This window comes from Camelus ferus, chromosome 4 (genome assembly GCF_009834535.1).
Source record: "Camelus ferus isolate YT-003-E chromosome 4, BCGSAC_Cfer_1.0, whole genome shotgun sequence".
Classification (NCBI taxonomy): Eukaryota; Metazoa; Chordata; class Mammalia; order Artiodactyla; family Camelidae; genus Camelus; species Camelus ferus.
Genome location: NC_045699.1, coordinates 58,051,145 through 58,072,142, shown reverse-complemented (window position 1 = coordinate 58,072,142; position 20,998 = coordinate 58,051,145). Strand labels below are relative to the sequence as shown.

Here is a 20,998-nt window from a genome sequence, read left to right as displayed (position 1 = left end):
CTGGGGTTGGTGGCAGAAAGCAGCAAGCATTTCTGCAGCTCTGAACCAGTGCTGCCTGCATAATGTGCCCTGTCAAAGCCACATCAAAAGCTTGAGGTGGGTTGCCGGGTCTACACTGAAAGCCCTCGGGAGCCAAAGCTCAGGGAGGCTCGGGGTTCCTGAAGCAGTTGCTGGCTACCTGGGGGACCTGGTACTTTCCTGAAGAGAACGCATCATTCAGCTCTTCCTGTGCTTTTACTGTAAACTCTCAGTTTATTACGCACCTAAGAGGAAGGACAGGGGGAAGGAAAGAGAGAGACAGACAGAGACAGAGATGCAAGGGAGGTTTGATCTGAAAGAAGTGCAGCAAATAGCAACGGATTCTCACGCGTTGAGAGCCGTGAGCCACGAGCCCCCATGTGAGAAGTGAAGACTGAAGCCTGAAGAGGGCAAGAGATCACCCATGGACTAGGAGGCTGAGAGGGCAGGAAGGAAAATCCAGGCCTCATGATGCTTTGTCCTGTGCTCTTTCCCCACATCTGTCCGCCACTCCTCCTGACACCCCCCCTAGAAGGAGCGGAGGCAGCTCATGGAAGAGGTGCACTTAAGTGTCCTCCATTCTACCAGGTGCAGTCCCTGCATCAGGCATCTTAGAAAACACGGAAATGAAAAACACAAGGGCTCAGTCCTCACAGAGCCCCCAGTCCAGTTGCGGAGACAGATACACGCACAGCTCAAGTCAACGCCAGGCTGACTGGGATAAGGGTTAGAGGTGTACAGAGGAAGTATCGAGGGTCAGAATGGGAGAGATGCAGTGGGCCAGGCACCAATGAAGGGCTGCTGGTCTTCGGGGTGAGTATGTGTTCACTGGAGGAAGAAAGGTCACCGCAAGCAGAGGGACATGCACAGCAAAGGCCCCAAGTGGGGAAGTACGCAGTGTAATCCCAGTGAGTCACCCCTGTGATGAGGCTTAGCTTTTTTGCAGGGCACAGTTGCAGCAAACTCACTAGGAAGGTAATTCCAACCAGTCCTAAAACTCCCAAAGCCAGGAACCTGGCCTTGTTCATGTCTCAGTGCCCAGAACAGGGCTGGGCACAGAAGAACACTGAATGAATGTCACTTGGGGTCTGTTTGTCAAAACTTTGGGCTTTAATGAAATGTAAAAGTGTGTTAACAACATTATCTCCTACTACCTGGAAGTTTGTGCAGAAGTCTCTCTTAAAGACCACCTACAAATAAGTACCTATCAAATACCCCGTGTCCTGAAGCATAGATATTGTATGTTAAGACTTGAGGACAGGTGGCCAACATGACCCCATCACTCACCTGGAGGCTTTAGGAAAGGGCTTGCAATTCATCCTTCCAGAGGATGAAGAGATCAAAGAACCGGGGCCTTTTTAGAAAAGGAATTTGCCAGGGTGCTCTGCTTTCCTTCACCCATCCCATCATAGAGGAGGGGAAGGGAATGCACTTTTCCCCCACCTCAAACCAAATGAAGGGTCCTTTCAGAAGCTACTCAGAGAGCTCCCCCTGGGGTGCCTGGAGTGTGATGATTTTGAACTCTCGTAGGGAAAGGAAAAACCTATCTACTGGATTCTTCAAATCTCAACTTATTCTATTCTTTGTATGTCTGAAATTGAACATAAATAGAACCATTCGGAACATATTTGCAACATGCTTTTTTCACTCATCAAAGTGATCTGGAGATTTATCCTTGAAGATGCATATAGAGTTAGCCATTTAGTTCTAACTGCTGTGTGGTCTGCCATCATGTTTTATTTATGCATTCCCTGCTTTATTTTCTTTCTAAAATACAAAAGGTATGCATGATCAACATAGAAAACTTGGAATATACAAGAGGGTTTTTTTTTTTTAAAGCCTATTACAGAGAGCAGTGATTTAGACGAATCAATCTAGAATCAATCTGTGGAAGTGCAGCGTGGAGGTTGGATCAGTGAGGCAGAGACAGGAGGCAAGGGGAGAGAAATCCTGGTCTGAGACAACAATAAACCAAGTCACACAAGTGATGACTGGGAGCCAGGCTTCAAAGCCCAATTTTTCTCAGACTGCGAACTCCAAGTTTTTTTTCCAGGATGTCACGTAATATATCAGCAATAAGGTGCCTATCAAGACATCAAACAGTGTATCTGTTGAATGGATGAATTTTAAAGTTATGATAGCCATTCTTCCATTTAGATATGGAAAAAGAAATCCTTCAGAAAAAAAATGCTTTCTGGGATCCCTGAGTTACTTAAACGTAGGTGATACTGAAGCACAAGGAGAGTCAGAACAGAATCTTGTATTATTGTATCAGAACTGTTACTTCCAGAGACCAACAGTATGCAAAGCAGCTCACTGAGAAGGAAGGGTCAGTTTACATGAGGAGTATAGGGTCTTCTGGGAGAAAGTGACAAGGACTCCATTGCTGCTCACTGAGATTCAATCAGTGGTTCATAAAAAGGCAACAGACACCAGAAATAAAATTACCTTTAGGAAAAGGAAACACAAACTAGCACATACATCTCAAGCCAACACAGGGAAAGCTGGTTCAGGTGCAGCACTCAGGCAGAGCGAAGCGAGGTGGGCAAAAATGCCTAGGCTTATGGATGTAACTGAAAAGGACAATTACTCTGGAGACCAAGGAAGATTTTCAGCCTGGACAAGGACCTGGACCAGCAAGCACATGATTCCAGAGAGGGAAACCAACTACAGGGCTCCGCAGGACTGAGCTACAACAGCGCCACCAAGTGGCAGAGAGAAGCAGGTGCTCAGAACCCAGCTTTCTCCCTAGGCTTGACATTAGAAAAGGACTGATCCCTCATTGAACTGAGTAAGCATCTAAGGTTCCTAGAAAATCAGAAGCGGGGGGAGTCTGAAAAAAGGAAATACTACATCTCCTTCTAGTGGGCATGTAGGTTTACAAGTAATAAATAAGTGTGACCCTTTTCATATCCTGAGCAGGTCACAGGGATTTTAGAAAAATCTTTTCCCCAAACTATCAAATTCTGTTTTCACATACTCTCCCCAGTTTGTATTTCAAAAGTCAAAAAAGTGGGAAATTATTTCCTAAAGTCATCCTCACCCCCTCATTCAAAAATAGCTTTAAAAATATAAGAATATTTAGTTATTTTTGTGAATTTCATGTATATCTCATTTGGTTAACACTGGATTATGACATTCTTGGATTATTTCATTCTTGGGATCAAAATATGGAGAGTGGTGGGGGAAAGAAGTGAAAGCATTTAGCTCTAGGAACTGCCTGATATTAATGTAATTCACTTTTATGATGATTTGTATACATGAGCATTTTGCATCATTATGCATAAATTCTGCTCATGTGGAAGAATTAAGATCAATAAACATTAAAGTTCTCATTTCAGAAGAAATGAGAACCTTCTTTTGCCCTCCGCCCTCTTGCCATCTGCAGTTGATATAAAAAATTTATAGTAGGAAACTAGTATTGCTGTAGTCCCACTCACGGGGTCAATCTACAAATCCCAAATGTCTTTCCTTGCTCAACAGAATAAGGCAGAATGGAGTTTATGCAGCTGAATGTGAATTCTTGCCCTCCCTTTGATAAGCTCTGTGACTTGGGGCAAATTACTTAAACTCTTGAAGCTTGTATTGGGTCACACAGACCTTATACTAGCATCAGCCCTGGGTATTAAATGAGATAGCATTTACTAGAAGATGGTGGGAACACAGTAAAAAATAGTGGATGCAGAAGATGCTGCACTTATCCATCTGTTCTTTCCTCATTCTCCTCATCCCTCTTACTCCACCCTGTAAAATCCAACTAGTGGATTATGTGCTAGGCGTGAAATACTAACGAGGGATGGTAAGCAGCTGTGGCAAGCATTCCTACCTGTTCTTCCTAGGCATGCTCTCAGCGGGCACACCTAGCACCCCCACTAGCCCTGGTGGAACTAGGCTGCAAGCTGGGGGTGGGGGTGGGGTCTCCAGCCAGGACCCTGGTGCTATGCCAGGCCACGGTGCTTCAAATGTAAGATAAGGTGGAGATCCCCAAATGCTTATATCTCTGTCTCAAACAATCCCACAGAGTTAAATAGCCCTGGCATTCAAATTCGGTGTGGGCTGATTGTCTTAATCTATGTCAATAGCAATCAAGGAGACATCTGAAAAATTGAGAGGTAGTCTCACACCATGTATTTAAACTGTTTTCTAAACATGTATATAACCATTATCTCCTTTGGTCTTTAAAACAAACTCACGAGGTTCATGGGAAGGTACAGGTATCTCACCTTTGCAGGTGAAGAAACTGTAGTCAAAAAGTGAAGCATTTGCTCACGGTCACAGAATTAGTAAGAGGTACAGTGGAAGCCAAACCCAGAGCGGTCTTCTGTACAGTGACGCACTGGATCAAGGGTATCCTAGTTTCTACATCCATCCGTCCACGTGCCTGGGTCTCAGCACTATGATTTACTTTAGTGCCTGGTCATTGTATCCTGTCATATGCCCCACAGCTCAACCACCTCATCTCACTGCTAAGTGCATTTACTAGTAGCCAAGAGATTGCGAAAGAAATGCAAAGAGGAAAAAAGGGGAATCACAATCCTTTTCATTCATACTTCATATTAGTACTTGCTACAAATGATAGACTCCCAACTCCGTAGTAGATTCTGAAGCCAAGAGCCTGGCGCTGTCAGTATATGGTAGGAGAAAATTATATTATTTCATCTAAAATTCTAACAGTAATTACTTAATGAACAGGTAGACATCTTCACTAAGAAACAAATGTTAAATACAGAAAAGTTTAAAAATGAAATATTCCATAATTCCAATGTATATATATATGTGTGTGTGTGTTTGTTTATGTGTGTTTCTAAACTTTGCCTTTTTTCAATGCTCATGAAACTTGTGACCTTAACTCTATTCCACTTATACTCACACTCCTTGGGCAGGAGGATCATAAATCCTCCTGTCGCCTCCTTTCTACCTATAGAGTGCAGTGTGCATACACCATGACTAGGAATTTTATGTGGCCAAAGACGCAGAAAAGCTGCTGTTTCAAAACTTCCTCCTGATCTTTCTGTAAGCGTCATCAGGTCCTGCATTACGCCCCTCTTTGAAAGCAGTCAGGCTCTGAGGGATTGCCAGTTCCCCCAAAGATACCTCCTTCCACCAGGCAAAGCTGAGTTATTACTGGTCACACTGGGGAGGACACCACCTCGAGAGGGTTCTGGTGTGTCTCAGAAAAGGGAGGCAAGAGGTGACATTACTAAAGGATCCTGGGGTCTGGGGGTCTGGACTTGAGTGTTTCAGGCAGGTCTCTGTCTGAATAGTTTAGGACTGGAGGACACAGAAAGGCTGGCATCCTGAAGGGAGTGTCCGTGAGTAAATGGTTGTCTGATGAGTGAGAGGTTTCTCCAGATGAGCAATCTACTTTTCTAAGAAGGCTGATGTTTGCCCAGGTGAGCATTCAGTTGTCCTGAGAAGGATAAATGGCTTTTATGAGCTGCCTGAGGTTAAGAATGAAGTTATTTACTGGTCTACAGCTTTAGGCTTCCTGGAACAGACGGTAAACCTATGTGAAGTCTCAGCTCCAAGTCCTGATCACTGAGCTCCAAAGTGCAGGCATCTCCATCATAACACTGGAAACCAGAGGATGAGCCAAGAGAGAAAAGACTGCTCTGCATGCTCACCAAGCCCTGCCCCCACGGGGGGAACGCTCCCATGGTGGGAGCCCACAGTGCACAGAGCCTGAGCTGTCTCAGAGAACTGACATCTGTGTTAATGTGAGGGTATGAAGATGTGTTCAGTGGTACGTGTGTGCATGTGTGTATGAAAGGCAGGGCGGGAAACCAAAAAGAATCCTCAATTTCCACCTCTCGCCGGCAAGAATAATTTAATAATCATCAAACTTGGACATCCACCAAACTGGAGGAAGGAGTGGGTGGTTTAGTTCCCAAAGCGATATTTAGCAATGTCTGGAGACATTTTTGGTCATCTCAACTGGGAGAACAGTGCCCCTGGCATCTGGTGAGGAGAGGACAGAGCTGCTGCCCACCATCTGACGAAGTACAGGACAGCCTTGCCCCCGCCTGCAACAAAGAATCAACCAGCCCAGGAGTGCTGAGGTTAAGAAACTCTGAACTTTAAAAAAATAAAGATTCACTCAGGACATATGAAGAAGGAAGGGAGAAGTGGGGACTAGAAGGAAGGCAAGGACAGGAAATACAAGGGGAGCCTCTGGGAAAGACTCAACTTAAAATGAGGGTTAGAACAATATCGTACATGTTGTTTGTGATCTTTCATGGCTCAACACTGTAGTGGAGCACTTCCCAACGTCATTAATATTCTTTGAAAACATGGGTTTTAGTGGTTTGATAATACCCTGACATAGGCCTGTACCGTAACTTTTTGACTATTTCCTTATTTTTTTTTTACAGCCAGAGTATTTTTAATTTTCTGGTGACGTCAATAATAGAGCAAGGAACATTTGAATAAACAGAACTTTGTGAACGTCAGACTGTAGTAGAGAATAACCTTTGTTTTGTTGGAGGTTTACAGGGACACCATGACCTGGCCCACGGGGATGGCTGCAAGAACAAAGAATGCCTGCAGCAAGATTACAACAATCAACCACGTCCCTTCCCTTGTTTTCCCTCCCCCTCCCTTATTTTTTGTATAAAAGGAGCCTGTATTCTGACTAGAGCAGGATGATTCTCCAAGACATTAGTCTGCCATCCTCTTGGTCTGCCAGCTTTCCGAATAAAGTCACTATTCCTTGCCCCAACACCTCGTCTCCCCATTTATTGGCCTGTCATGTGGCGAGCAGAACGAATTTGGACTCGGCAACAAGATCATCTCCTTAAATTCTTAAACGTAAAATTGTTACATGAACATACTTTATGTCTCTTGATACACTTTGTCAATTGGCTTCCCGAGAGATTCCTCAATATACACTTTCAAATACACACTTTCATCAGCAATGATAAAGAACTTTTCCCATCCTCTACGCTAAAGGCCCAGTCACTCCTAGAAGAGATATTTCTACCTGACCCCTCCCACTCCTTCTTCCAAAGAACATGTCTATTTACAGATATACCACTATGGATGTTTCAATCTCCCAGATTTCTCTCCTTTATGGAAATAGCTGGAAGCTGAGAAAGCAATCATCTCCCTAGTCATACTCTAGAATGTGACTATTTTAGTTTTAGTTTAATGCCAAGTGGTTTCATTAGAAAAGAAAAAAGACAAATTAATAAACATCAAATATACCACCTCCCCCACTTTCAAAGTGGGAAAAGTAAGAGATAGGACAAGACTGTTAGCATCACAGAGTCAGGGGAAAGTTGAAGCTACAATCCAAATCTTTTATTCTTAGTCCAGTGCTATTTCTACTGAGTCCAGTTTCCAAAAGACAAAAAAAATTTTTAAAAGATATTTCAATATGTGCCATTTCACAGGTAAGGACCTTGCACTCAGAGGAATTAAGCATCTCATTCTTGATACACAGCTGGTCAGTGGCAGATCTAGGTTCTAACCATTTCTACCTGACCTGGCTAGTTGGTATGGACACCTGGTTAGACCTTGGCTGATCCAGAAAGTAAATAGCCTATGGTCACTTATCCATAGGAAAACCTCAGGGGAAAAGATAATGTTCTTTTTCATATTCATGAAGACCAGAGTACAGTGTTAAATCTGCACTAACTAATTAGCAGAGCTCCTTCATAACAAAGTAACTAACATGCCCATACAACGGTTCTGTTGTTCTAGTAGGTACAATCTACAATTGTGTTGTCTTACAGGGCGGCCACCAGCACGTAGTTACTGGAAATGCAGCTAGTTCAAACTGAGATATGCTGTAAGTGTAAACTACAAATTAAATTTCAAATACTTGGTGTGAATACAGGAATGTAAAATATCTTATTAATAACTTTTTACAGTGATTACATGATGGGCTTAAATAAAATATATTATTAACATTAATTTCTCCTGTTTTCTTTTGCTTTCTCCATTGTGACTATTAGAAATTTTTAAATTTCTATGTGGTTCCTTTTATGTTCCTATGGGACATCCCTGGTCTAGGTGACTTGCTGATCAAGGCACCTTGACTGTCATGCAGTGAAGAGGGCCTTAAAGTTGGAGGCTGCTTTGATATCTGATCATCCAAATTGTAGGTAACATCCAGAATCCTAGACTGTTAGGTCTAGAAGGAATCCACGGCAGAGACTTCTGATCATTCTGGAATACCTACTCCTCAATCAGAGCAATGGAACTCTAGTTCTTAGCTGGCACTGTAGCCACTAAGAATAAAAACTATACTCCACACTTCACTAGGCGTGGCCACTTGACACAGTTTAACCAATGGGATTTGAGGCAAAATGTCACGTGCAGCTTCCGGGGTGTATATTTAATCATTAGGGGTGGTATCCTCTTGGCTCTTCATGCTTTCCTGCTTTCTGGAAAGACGAAACAATCCTGGGTCCTTCAGAATTTCTTGGAGTAGCAACACCTATATCCTATCTTGAGACCTCCACATGAGGAAAAAGGATATTTCTGTCCTATTTAAGTCAATGTTTCATAAAGAGGGGAGGATATAGCTCAGTGGCAGAGCACGTGCTTAGCATGCACAAGGTCCTGGGTTCAATCCCCAGTACTTTCATTTAAAAAAATAAAAATAAAAATATAAAATAAAATAAAATAAAATAAAATAAAACAAACAAACCTAATCCTCCCGAAAAAGCTTAATTAAAAAAAAAGTTTGGAAAGGACAGATTGGGATTTCAAAATGTAGAATAGATAAACAAGATTATATTGCATAGCACAGGGAAATATATACAAGATCTTATGGAAACTCACAGGGAAAAAAATGTGACAATGAAAATATATATGTTCATGTATAACTGAACAATTGTGCTCTTCACTGGAATTTGACACAACATTGTAAAATGATTATAACTCAATAAAAAAATGTTAAAAAGAAAAGATGATCAGTACATTTCTTAGCAGAAACCTTGTAGGCCAGAAGAGATTGAAATAGTATATTCAAAGTAATACAAAAAAAAAAAACAAAAAACTATGAAACAAGAATGCTATACCTGACAAAGCTGTACACCAAAAATAAAAGAGAAGAAAATACTTTTTTTAGATGAACAAAAGCTGAGGGAGTTCATTACCACTAGAACTGCTTTAACGAAATACTAAAGGGAGTGTTTAAAGTTGATAAACAGCAAAAAGAAAGCATAGTATGAAATCATAAAATTCACTGATAAAGGTAAATATACAGACAAGTACAGAATATTGCAGCATCAGTGTGTAGACTCCTTTTAATTTTAGTATAAAAGTTAAATGATGAAGAGTATATAGATTGTTACAATTATAAGATCCTTATGTAAGCCTCATGGTAATCACAAAGAAAAGATACATAAAAAAGCATATAAACTGAACTCCTTAATCAAATTAATAAAGTGGCTGAATGGAAAATAATATAACAAATAAAAGAGAGCAGGAGTGACATTACTTATATTAGGAAAAATAGAATGTATGTCAAAATCTATCAGAAGAGACAGAGAAGGACATTATAAAATGAAAGAAGATTCAGTCCAGGACAATCAACATTAGAGTACCTAAAAACACAAGGCAAACATTGATAGAGCTGAAGGGAGAAATGAACAACAACTACAAAAAAAGTTTCATACAACTAATTATCTTAATTAATACAGATGCTGAACACCATTTTTGTCTAACACTCCAATATTATGGGACAATTATATATCAGAGAAAGCTAGAAGGTACCCAAATTCACACAGCAATGTAGAATGAGAGCTGGGTCTTGAACTCAGGACATCTAACTGCTTACCCTTACTACCCATACATTGCACTCAGCTGGCTCAACCAATTACAGCCTATAAAAATACATTCCAGAAGACACATTGAATAAATGAACTATTCTCCTTTGGATCCTGGAGATAAGAATCTGCATTTGCTCATATAATTGGTGTTTTTAACTATTCCTTAAAAACCTCAGTGATTTGTATAAGCTACCCACGATGCAATAGCACAAAATAAACGTATCAAAGACATCTTGCTGGAGGCACCAAAACAGTAAACTACAATCCTGATGTCACTTGCTCCCTCCTGCCCTTTAAAATCCAGATAAAGTTGGCTCAAATCATTAAGTCCATGCTCCATGGAAAAGCAAAAATCTGTAAGATTTCTGCAGATTTCCAGGGAGGGATTGCATTCTGATGCCTCCAAAACTGGGTTCCTGATTCTGGAAGTGCTGTTTATTCCACATTGCTACAAACCAGACAAGAAATCTAAGCCTTCTTCAATTTCCACACACACATTCACACACATGTGAGTCACCTTGCACAAAGAGCTGGTAAGTATAATATACTTACTCGAAGATTTGCATAGGTGATAGGAAAGGGGTTACATACCAACAACTTCAAATTGAACATTAGAGATCTCCTTGGTGAAACTCTCCTTTGACCAACCTGCCACAGGGGAATTCCCATGGAATGTTTTTCCCAGGGTCACCTCTAGGCCATAGGCGCACCCCCTCCATGTGCTCACAGACCAAGGGACTTGGAGAGCGAAGTACTGGTTTCCTTGCAGTCCCAATCTGCCCCGTCAGCCAGTCAACTCGTGCAATGGAAACCTTCACAACGTGCATATGATGGCTCTGGCTTTACCTCACGGAGTCCTCATAGACCATCTCTCTGGTCCCTCCTCCCCTCACTCCCTTACCAGCCCTGGATTGCTCCTCTTCCTCACTGACACAGAGATACAAACACATCTCTAAATCCCTCTTATGTTCCCAAATTGAACAGCTTAGCCAGTTTTCCTTTTGCTTCAGCTCTTACCACTCACTTGGGGTCTTACCTGCCACTCAGAGTGACTTGACATGTGAGCTTTCCAAACAGGAACGATTCCTTCATTGGTGAATTCTGGTACCAGCTATTAAGATAATAAAAAGTTTACTAAGTTAGGAAGCAAAAATATATAGTAACTCCAAGTCATTTCTTTCACAGAAGGAGATACACAAATATATCTCCCTGAAAAGCTGGGCCAGGAACATTCTTGGGGTGGAAGGGATCAGAAAGTCCTGTCAAATGGCCCATCCAGTAGTTGTCTCTCTTTATCTACTTCCAAAAAGGGGATAACCAGCCTCTGCCTGATGGAGAGTCATTCCTTCCCAAGGCACTACTGACCCACTGAACCTGCCATCACTGGACCTAGTTCCATCACAGGATGAGGGCCGGGTGATACTTTCTGTGGCTCTCATAGTATAGGTTCATATGTTTTAGTGGAAAATTTGAGATTCTTTACTCCTTCTTCCCTCCTTCCCTCCTTCCTCTCTCCTCTATACAGTCTATTTTGTGGGCCTTTGGCCTTTGTATATTTTATTTTTTTCTGCCTGGAATTCTCTGTCAGGTTTCTAAGCCTGGAAAAGTTCTGTCAATCCTTAAAATCCACTGCAACTTCCCCAGGTAGAGTAGTTCAGTTGCTCCTTTGTGTTCCAGGCGCTCCCCTACATACCTTTATTATACAGCACATTGCAGACCATACTGGAATGTTTTGTTAAACTCTCTCCCTTCCCCTACCACGTAGGAGGAACTTAATCATCTGTTTCTCCAGCTCTTGGCATAAGGCTAAGGCCATGTGCATAATATACATTGGTTTGAACTACTGCACAAAAACTGTGCCTTCTTCTCCATGACAGCCTTCAAATGAGTGAAGACAATGACTTTGCTCATCCTTAATCATCTCTTCTCCTGATGAGACTCCTAGGATCTTTCACTAATCCTTCCTTTGCATAGACCCTGGCTCCCTCTCCATCCTTGTCCCCTCCCTTGCATACTCTCCCATTTCCCAAGGTCACTCTGATAACTGGGACTCAGTGTCATACTTCCAGGAGAACCCTGTAGGTTCTCAAGAACTGGCACATGGAAGAAGTGACAGTTCTCATGCAAATACTCAGAACTGTTGCTCTCCTATAAGAGTAGGGGCAGGTCCCCTCAGATCAGGCAGGGTCAGGCCCCGAGGCCTACCTCAACAGAAGATGGGGCCCTTGGGCACACTTGCTACATACCTGGCCTCCTCCAGAGTCCTCACAGTTCTGAGCTCTGTCCTGTGCACTCTACTTGCACAACTGTAAACTTTCAGATTTTTTCTGCATACTTAGGATATTTACATTTTTCTTTTAAAATTCACATACGCCATTTTGCAAACTGCTTTATACAATAATTATGCTGTGCATAAACAAACACCTTTCCAGGTCATTAAAAACACATCTAACATAGGGATTCTTTTTTTTTTTTTTTTTAACATTTTTTAATTGAGTTATAGTCATTATACAATGTTGTGTCAAATTCCAGTGTAGAGCACAATTTAACATAGGGATTCTTAACATAGTGCCCCATGGACTGACTTTAGGAAAATTGAGAAGATTTCTAAAATTGCGAGTTGAAATTAATTGGTATGTTCATATATGGCTTCTTCTGGGGAGAAGCTCTATGGTTCTTGGAGACTCAAAAGGGTCCATGAGCCAAATATTAAGACCATCCCATCATCATTTTTATTGGAAACACAATATTCCATTATATGACTGTGCCATGCTTTATTTTTAAGTTTCCCTATGTTTGGACATTTAGGCCATTTCTACTACATCGCTATTCTGCCAAGCAATTCTGCTACGGCTATTCTTGTGGATACATGTGTTCATATCCATTAAACTCTCCTTCAGATGAATCCCAAGAAGGGAATTGCTTGCCTGAAGGACATGAACCCTTTTCAAGCACTTCTCCAGTTCTTATTTGGTTCATACTCAAAGGTTACAGCCCTTGATTTTCAAAGTCAAACCCTGGACCATCTCAAGCTCTGCTCTGAAGCTCTTCCTAAGCCCAGCATCATCTCAAGTCTGCCTTTTTTTTTTTTAAGTGAAGTTTAGATGATTTACAATGTTGTGTTAGTTTCTGGTGTACAGCACAGTGATTCATTCAACCACCCTTCACTCTGTTCAAACGACTTCACAGCAAGCTACTCTGGCTTCTCTCAGCTGTAGGCAGCCTCCTTGAATGGATATGAGACAGAGCACCAGACTTTGTCTTAAGGGACTTCTGTTCAAGGTGCATTTATGTCACATACTACCTGTGTAATCTTTGTCAATTCACTCAACTCCTCTGCATGACTGGAGAAGATAATTTTTGCCCTGAGTAAGTATATGTGTCCCATTTTATAAGTAAACAATTTGACTCTGACTTGACATGACTTAATCAAATAATGATTTTCCTTGCACCCAGGGCCCCAGAAGGACTGGTGAGGACTTAGAGGCATTCCCTGGAATTTCTTTATGAACTATCTTACCCATTTCCCTCCTTTTCACCAGAGGGATAATAAAAAGCTGTAAATTTCCAAAGAGGTATTTCATGATATGAAATTATTTCAGTGAGTCACATACTCACAAAGCAACAAAGCAATTGAATTCTGGATTTATTGACTGAGATGTTATTTTAAACTTTCTCAAAAAGCAAAAAAAAAAAAAAAAAAAAAAGAGAGAGAGAGAGACTAATCATTTTCAAACTGAAATCTGAAACCTTCAAGAAAAAATCTTTGTGAGCTCTTTTCCATCTTCTCCACAATGAGTTTTATCTGCCAAAGCACTACGCAAAAATTATGGGGTGAGCCCTGCACCACAGGAATGCATCTGCTGAGACATGTCACTGGGGAGATAGAGGAGAAATTATGGCTCTTCTGGACAGAGCTTCACTAATAGTGGTGAAGCTATACCCTCACAGCCTGAACCCCCACACAGTCCTAGTGTTCCAAGATGGCAATGGTATGCCCTGCTTTATGACTGCACTAGATGGACTGGGCTTGGCTAATGTAACACAGATCCAAATCAGCAATGGTACAAACAATGTTATGTGTCATTTCTCTTTCCAGGGTTATGATGGTGCCTCCACAATCACCAGGGCAGCGTACCACAGCATCCTCTAGAGTCTACTGCCTGTGCTGCCTAGATCCACTTGTTTATGTAAGTTCTGGAAACATTCCTTCAGGATTCTGAAAGGTTTACAGGGAAACTACCGCCCCTACCACACTGCAATCTGTCTTTGCGTTTAAGTCATACTCATCATTCCCTGCTCTACCACGCATCTGAGATTTCCCCTCACTGTCAGCTAGAACCTCTGCTGGTCTAGGTTTACCTGATGGCCTGACCCATTCATCTTGGAAGGGTCTGAGGCCACAGTCACCTGCCCTTCTTAAACTGTGACTGCTGTATCTGTCCACTTACTATCAGGATGGAGCAGAAGAACACCAAGAGAGTATCAGAGTGGATCACTGGGAGACTCAACATTTCTTCTTCCCATTATCAAACAACTTCTCCTCAGAAATAATTACCCTGATCAGGATGGTGACTCCTCTTCTTGCATGATGGTCCCTTGGGACAAAGAACCCAAAGTGTCCTGGAAACAGTTATAACCTGTATTTCAATGGGTCTCTCTCTGTGTTCCCTTGAAAGTAATCCCTTTCGGAAACTAGACCCACAAACACTCAGAATTCAGGGATACGATAAATTCTCCTAATGAAGATACTCCTACTGCTACCCCCTTGATTACCAGTTCACAAATTGTACCTTTTGAGGACACAGTGACATATGAAGATCATTGACTTAAGAGTATACACTGCGTCCTGGAAGGTAACACATCTTTCTCACACTGGTGCCTCAGCTTGTCTTCAACAAGCCATTCCATCACTCTATTAGGCTGGCCGTTTCTGGATGGGGTAGAACATGGTATAGTAAGTGAGTTTCCAATGCCTCGTAACTATATAAGGGGTCCCCTTGCCTGACACAGTGTTATGTGGGATCCTGTGGCAGTGAACGGTACAGTGTTTAAGCTCCCAGACAGTGATACCAGGTGAGGTCCAGCAGGCAAGAAAGGCAAAGCCACACCCGGCTTACGTGCCTTGGCCTGTCAAATGAATCACCTGTCAAAGTGAAACTTCACAGGGTTTATCTCCTACCCCTGGTAAGAGTGTAAGAGTCTCTTCAATGCCTCTAATGTACCTGACAGTTCTTGTTTATATGGTCCAATTATCATGACATCAGGACTCTAAGTGTGGCATTCTTCCTGATGTTCAGACAGTTCAGGTTTCTCCAGAATACACTATTACGGAGAGAAAGAGAGTTAACACAGCCCTGGGGCATGACTAATGTATACTGTTGTATGTTCTAAGTGAATACAAACTTTCTCACTCTCTTTTCTGATAGGGATGGAAAGAACACATTTGTCACACAAGCTGGCCACATGCCATGTATCTGAGATGCTGTTAATTACCCTACTAAAGATACCATGTCTTGCCTAACAGCTGCAATTAGGGTTCCATCTAAGTTGAGTCTGCAGTAGACTCTATCATCCTCCATGAACCATCTGACTTTTGCAGGGGCCACACTGATGAATTAACAGAGATATGATGAGGACCACCAACCTTATGTCCGTTAAGTCTTAAAGGTGGCACTGATCTCTGGCATTCCCCACAGCATACAATACTGTTTTGACAATACGAAGGAAACTAGAAAACATTTTGAATAGGAATGACAATGAACACAACTTATAAAAATTTGTGAGAAGCAGCCAACACAATACTTACAGGTAAAAGATTAGATCATTCATTTTTAATCCTCTTGATTTTCTAATGTTAAGTATTTAAAAGTAAAACTTGCCCCTCCGTTCCAGTTCAAATGTTTTCTAGTTTACTTAGTATTATCTTTTTGGACTCATGGATCATTTAGAAGTGTGTTGTTTAATTTCTGAATATTCAGGAATTACCATTTTGTTACTGATTTCTCAGTTCTGCTTTTGTCGAATAACGTACTCTGCATGCTTTCAGTCCCTTTACATTTATTGAGAGTTGTTTCATGGTTCAGCATACAGTCAAGTCTGTCTTGGTGAACGTTCCATGAGCTCTTAAATTCTGCTGTTTGGGTAGAGTGTTCTATAAATGTCATTTAGGTCAATTTGGTTGATGTTTTTCAATTCTTCTATATCTTTAGTGATTTTCTGTCTGATTTTCCATCAGTTATAAGAAGAGCAATGTTGAAGTCTCCAAACATAATTGTGAATTTGTCTAATTTGTCTTTCAATTGTGCCCATTTTTGAGTCATATATTTTAAAGCTCTGTTAATTGGGTACAGTTTAGGATTATGTCTTCTCTATGAATTACCCTCATATCCCTATAAAACAGCCCTCTTTAGTCCTGATAATACTCTTTATTTTGAATTCTTCTTTGTGGGTTACTAATATAGCCAGTTCTTCTTTTTTATGATTATATGTGCATATTATATCTTTTTTCAATATTTTGAATTCTAACCTATCTGTGTTTAAAATGATTTCCTTATAGACAGCACATAGTTGGTCTTGCATTTTTAACCAGGCTGTTTAACTTCTGCCTTTTAATGGGAATGTTTACCATTTCTGTTCAATATAGTTAATAATATAATTGGGTAAATTTACCTTCTTGTTATTTGTTTATGTGTGTATACAAATTTAATATATGACAAATGTGTCAGTGGCAAAAAATATATCCTATAAAATAAGTAGTTTGGAACAACTGTCTAGCCGTTTTTTTTTTTTTTTTCTCTACTTCCTTTGCAGAAGTAGATTGGTTTTATAGTAACGATCTCATGTAAAGAACAGAAGTGAACATTTTTGGTGAAAATAAAAGGATTAGTTTAAGAACTTAGTGTTAATATTCATGTTATCGCCCTGGCAAAACTTGTATGTATTTATACAGAAATTACTGGCCCTGATAAAACTAAACTATTGGCCAACTGAGTAGGCACCCTGTGGCCATCCTCCAAATCAGATCTGCCAGATGTGATTGTGAAGTTTATGGCAACCAAACTCAAAATATTTTTATCAGCTATTCTTTAAAAGAAAAATTATGAAGATCATGTGCTTTTTTGGGGGAAAATGTTCCCTTGTATTTGGTTCCACGGCAACATATAGTAAATCAGTAACAGTAATATTTTAGCAAATTAGAAATCTATTTCTCTCTCATGTTAACAAAGGCAATTCAAGGTTTATCTAAAGGCTTGAGTATCATTAGATACCCAGACACCATCCTTCTTATTGCTTTGCTATTCTCAACATGTGGCTTCCAGTTTGTGATCCAAGCTCCAAATATCTTACCTATTTATCTATTTTATCTTGGCCAGCCAGAAGGAGAAACAGGAAGTAGAAAAATCATGCCCTTCCCTTTAAGAATATTTCCTGAAAAAATGTCAACACTAGTTCCATTTACATCCCATTGGTCAGAATTTAATAACACGGTCATGTCTAACTACAAGGAAATCTGGGAAGTGAGGTTTTGTACCTGGGCTATTTCCAGGTAACTTTCAGGTGCTGCATTATTCAGGAAGGGAACAAGGCAGATATTAGAGGACAAGGAGCCTTATCTGCATTGCTCATTCTTTCCTGCAGCAAAACTGCCTGGCCACCTATATGTAAGGCACTAGTGACAGACTTTAAGCTGTAGAATGAAGACACACAGTCCCTCCCATGTGAGTCTCACAGTCCAGCGAATATAAATAAAAGCTGAGTAACTAAGAACATGTATCTTTTATAGCCTGCCTACAGCCTATTTTCAACCAGTTTTGTGTGTAATTATATTTTGCTGGTTTAATTCCTATGAATCACCAGTAAAGCTCCACTGAGAACTCAGCACCACATTATGCACCACAAGAGATCCTTGAGTGTTAGAATGAAAAAAAAAAAAAAAACAAACAAACAAACTTCAAGATCATTTAATCCTTTGTGGTTAAGAAACTGAGGTCCAGAGAGAAGGGACTTACCCAAGATCCCTCCTTCAATCTTTTTGTTGGCCAGGACTCAGATCTCTATCTGCAATCACTACAGAGTTTGTCAGGACTCTGAAATTCAAGAAGTAAAAGTTGAGCTTTCCTCAGGATTCCCCTGCTGTATGAGTCACAGAGAAAAACCCCTGGGGACAGCCAGCAACTAACAAAGCTGCTGCTATAAGACTGCAGCTTGCAAGGCACTTGAACTTATCACTGTTAAATGGGAATTGATCCCACCCAGACTGCTGAAATATCTTTCAAACCAGTCTGTGCCTGGAAAGAAACCACTTAGTTGAATGTGCCTGATTTAACACCCTACTCCAACACTAGCTGTGTGTCCTTGAGCACACAGCTTAACTCCACTGAATTTCAGATTTCTTACCTGTAACTTAGGGGTAATCATCTCTACACTATATAGGACTAAAAGGAGTACCTTTAGCACAATACCTGGTACTTGGATAAGTGTAATTTCAATTCATTTACATTCATGTACCCTTGCTTCCAGGAAGAACATCTTCTATCAAAACCATTTTGGATGATTCACCACTTCAAACCCTTCAATGGTTCCCAGTTACTTACAGAAGAAAGTCTAAACCCCCTCACGTGGTTTTCAAGGTCTCCTTAAAAAGGGAAGCTTTGGCAAATCCAAGATGGAACTAAAACGTCAGTCAGCTGACTCCTGTTCTAATAATCCCTGAACAAATAACTACAGTAAAATGTAGAAAGGTCTACAGGAGAGATGAATGTAGGGCCCTGCAGTGGAAGGGGAGGCCCATTTGTCAAAATGATGCTTCCATCTTCTCAATCGTCCCCTTCCAGAGATTGGAACACATCCTAAAAGATTAACTGTAGTCATTTCTAGGTGGCAGAGTTGTGGGTGTTTTTCAATAATTTTGTTATCAGTTTGAGTACTTCATAATTTTTCAGCAGCAAAACATTTTTCATCTCTATAATAAAAGTAATAGGGCAATGACAGTAATATGTTGTGCCTATCACTGAAGATTAAGCTGGTAAAGGAAGCAATGAAGGGGGAAGTTTGTGAATGAAGTCAGATATGACGAGATTTAATGACTAAATAACTCCAGTGATCCTTGGGGTCATAAGCAAGTATATGTCACACAGAAGGTCACTGCCAGTTTATTCTATCTCAAAGTCATTTTTCTGTTTTCTGAGACTTTATGGCCACATCTTGAGACAGGACTTGCCATTGAAGGACCTTCCTCAGCTCTCAAATAAGCAGCCACCAAGAGATTCAGATCTAGAATACATTAGAAAATCATGCAGATCAACAAGAAACAGACAGCCGCCCCAGCAGAAATATGGTGACAGGATACAAACAATACATTTACAGCAGAGGAACCCTTGAAAGCTAACAAACTTATAAAGAGATAGTCAAAATTATCAGCAATTAGAAAAATGCAAGTGACATTTTGGACCTAGGAAAAATTATAAACATTTTGCACTAGCAAAAACTATAAACCTGTGTTTAAAAAAACTTTGTTGGTGATGGTGTGGAGAAATTGGAAACCTGTACATTGTTGGTGAGAATGCAAAATGGTGCAGCCGCTATGGAAAACAAGATGGAGTTTCCTCAAAAAATTAAAAATAGAACTACCATATGATCCAGGAATCCCACTTCTGGGTGTATATTCAAAAGAACTGAAGTCAGGATCTCAAAGAAATATCTGCACTCCCAAGTTCAATGCAACATTATCCACAATAACTAAGATACAGAAACATCCTAAATGTCCACTGACACATGAATAGATAGATATGCCAGTATACACACTATGGAACATTATTCAGCCTTAGAAGGAAGGAAATCCTACTATATATGACACCATGGATGAACCTAGAGGACATTCTGCTAGGGGAAATAAACCAGTCACAGAAGGAGAAATACTGTCTGATTCTACTAACATGAGGTATCTAAAATAGTCAAACTCATAGAAGCAGAGAATAGAATGATAGTTGCCACGGGTTAGGGGGAGGGAAAAATGGGGAGCTGTCCAATGAGGATGAAGCTTCAGTTGTGCAAGATAAATTCTAGACATCTGCTATACAACATAATGTCTATAGTTAACAATACAGTATTGAATAATTAAAAATGTGTGAGGAGGGTAAATCCCACGTTAAGTGTTCTTACAAAAATAATAATAATGATAATAATAACCCAAAGAGGCACAAGAAAACTTTTGTAGGTGAAAAGATAAACAAACCAAAAGCCCCACAAAACTGGATTAGCAAGGATGTGGGAATGTAATGGTCAACACGTCCCAGTGGTGGGACATCCTGGAGGGCAAACTATCCATACTTACTCCCATTACACACACACATACCCAGCAATCTCCCTCCAGGGTACAAAACACAAGAAATTCTCAAACAGGTTAATCAGAGGACATGCCTGGGGATGCCTGTTGCTGTATCTCTTCTTTGGAGCAAGTGGGAGGAGGAGATGGAAAATAATTTCGATGTCCACTCGTGGGAGAATAAGTAGATACAAATAGGTAGATACACACCATAAAATACCATGAAATACTGGACAGGAGTTCAGAGGAATGGCTTAAATTATTATCGCAGCAACACAGGTGGAGCTTAATAACATTGCTCTTGATGGAAATAAAGGGAAAAACAGAATGGATATACTTACGTAGATTCAAAATACAAGCATGTAAAATTACATGCATTTTGAAAGAAATAGTGCAAAGAGAGGGACATACTCACAACAGCATCATTTTGGCCTCTCTGCCTCCCACATTCCCAGTGTGTCTACAATTTCCATGCCAACAACACTGAATTGTTTGTAGTTCCGCAAGCTCAGCATGCTGTTTCACTATTGTCCTGCTTTTATACATGCTGTTTCTTCCCCCAACTGTCCTGTCTGGTTCACTGAGGGATGGGCACACTGAATCTTACTCAGTATTGAATCATCTGAGCTTACAGCTTACTATCTTGTGCAAAGTAGCTGCTTAGTAAATATTGTTGACTTACACTCAGTTTGGACACCCTCAGCAGGACTCCCCTGCACCACAAACTCCCTCCTTCCTTTCCCAATCTTTTTATATAACAACTCCCAGTTACTGCGTACCTTTAAAATCTCAGTACTACTATGTGGAAGGCACACACATGAAGGTCAAGACTCTGGGAGCTCAGTATGGGAAGAAGACTGGAGTATAAAGGTTC

The 20,998-nt window shown here is 40.7% G+C and overlaps 1 long non-coding RNA gene across 1 annotated transcript in view; it reads right to left on the bottom strand.

Annotated features, from left to right (window-relative positions):
- Positions 1-20,998, bottom strand: part of LOC116663239 — a 133,412-nt gene that overhangs the window by 77,409 nt on the left and 35,005 nt on the right. The window contains exons 2-3 of the long non-coding RNA XR_004319445.1: positions 17,810-17,887; positions 10,834-10,908 (exon numbers count right to left, since the gene is read on the bottom strand). This is a non-coding gene — a long non-coding RNA (uncharacterized LOC116663239). The remainder of the gene's footprint in view (positions 1-10,833; positions 10,909-17,809; positions 17,888-20,998) is intronic.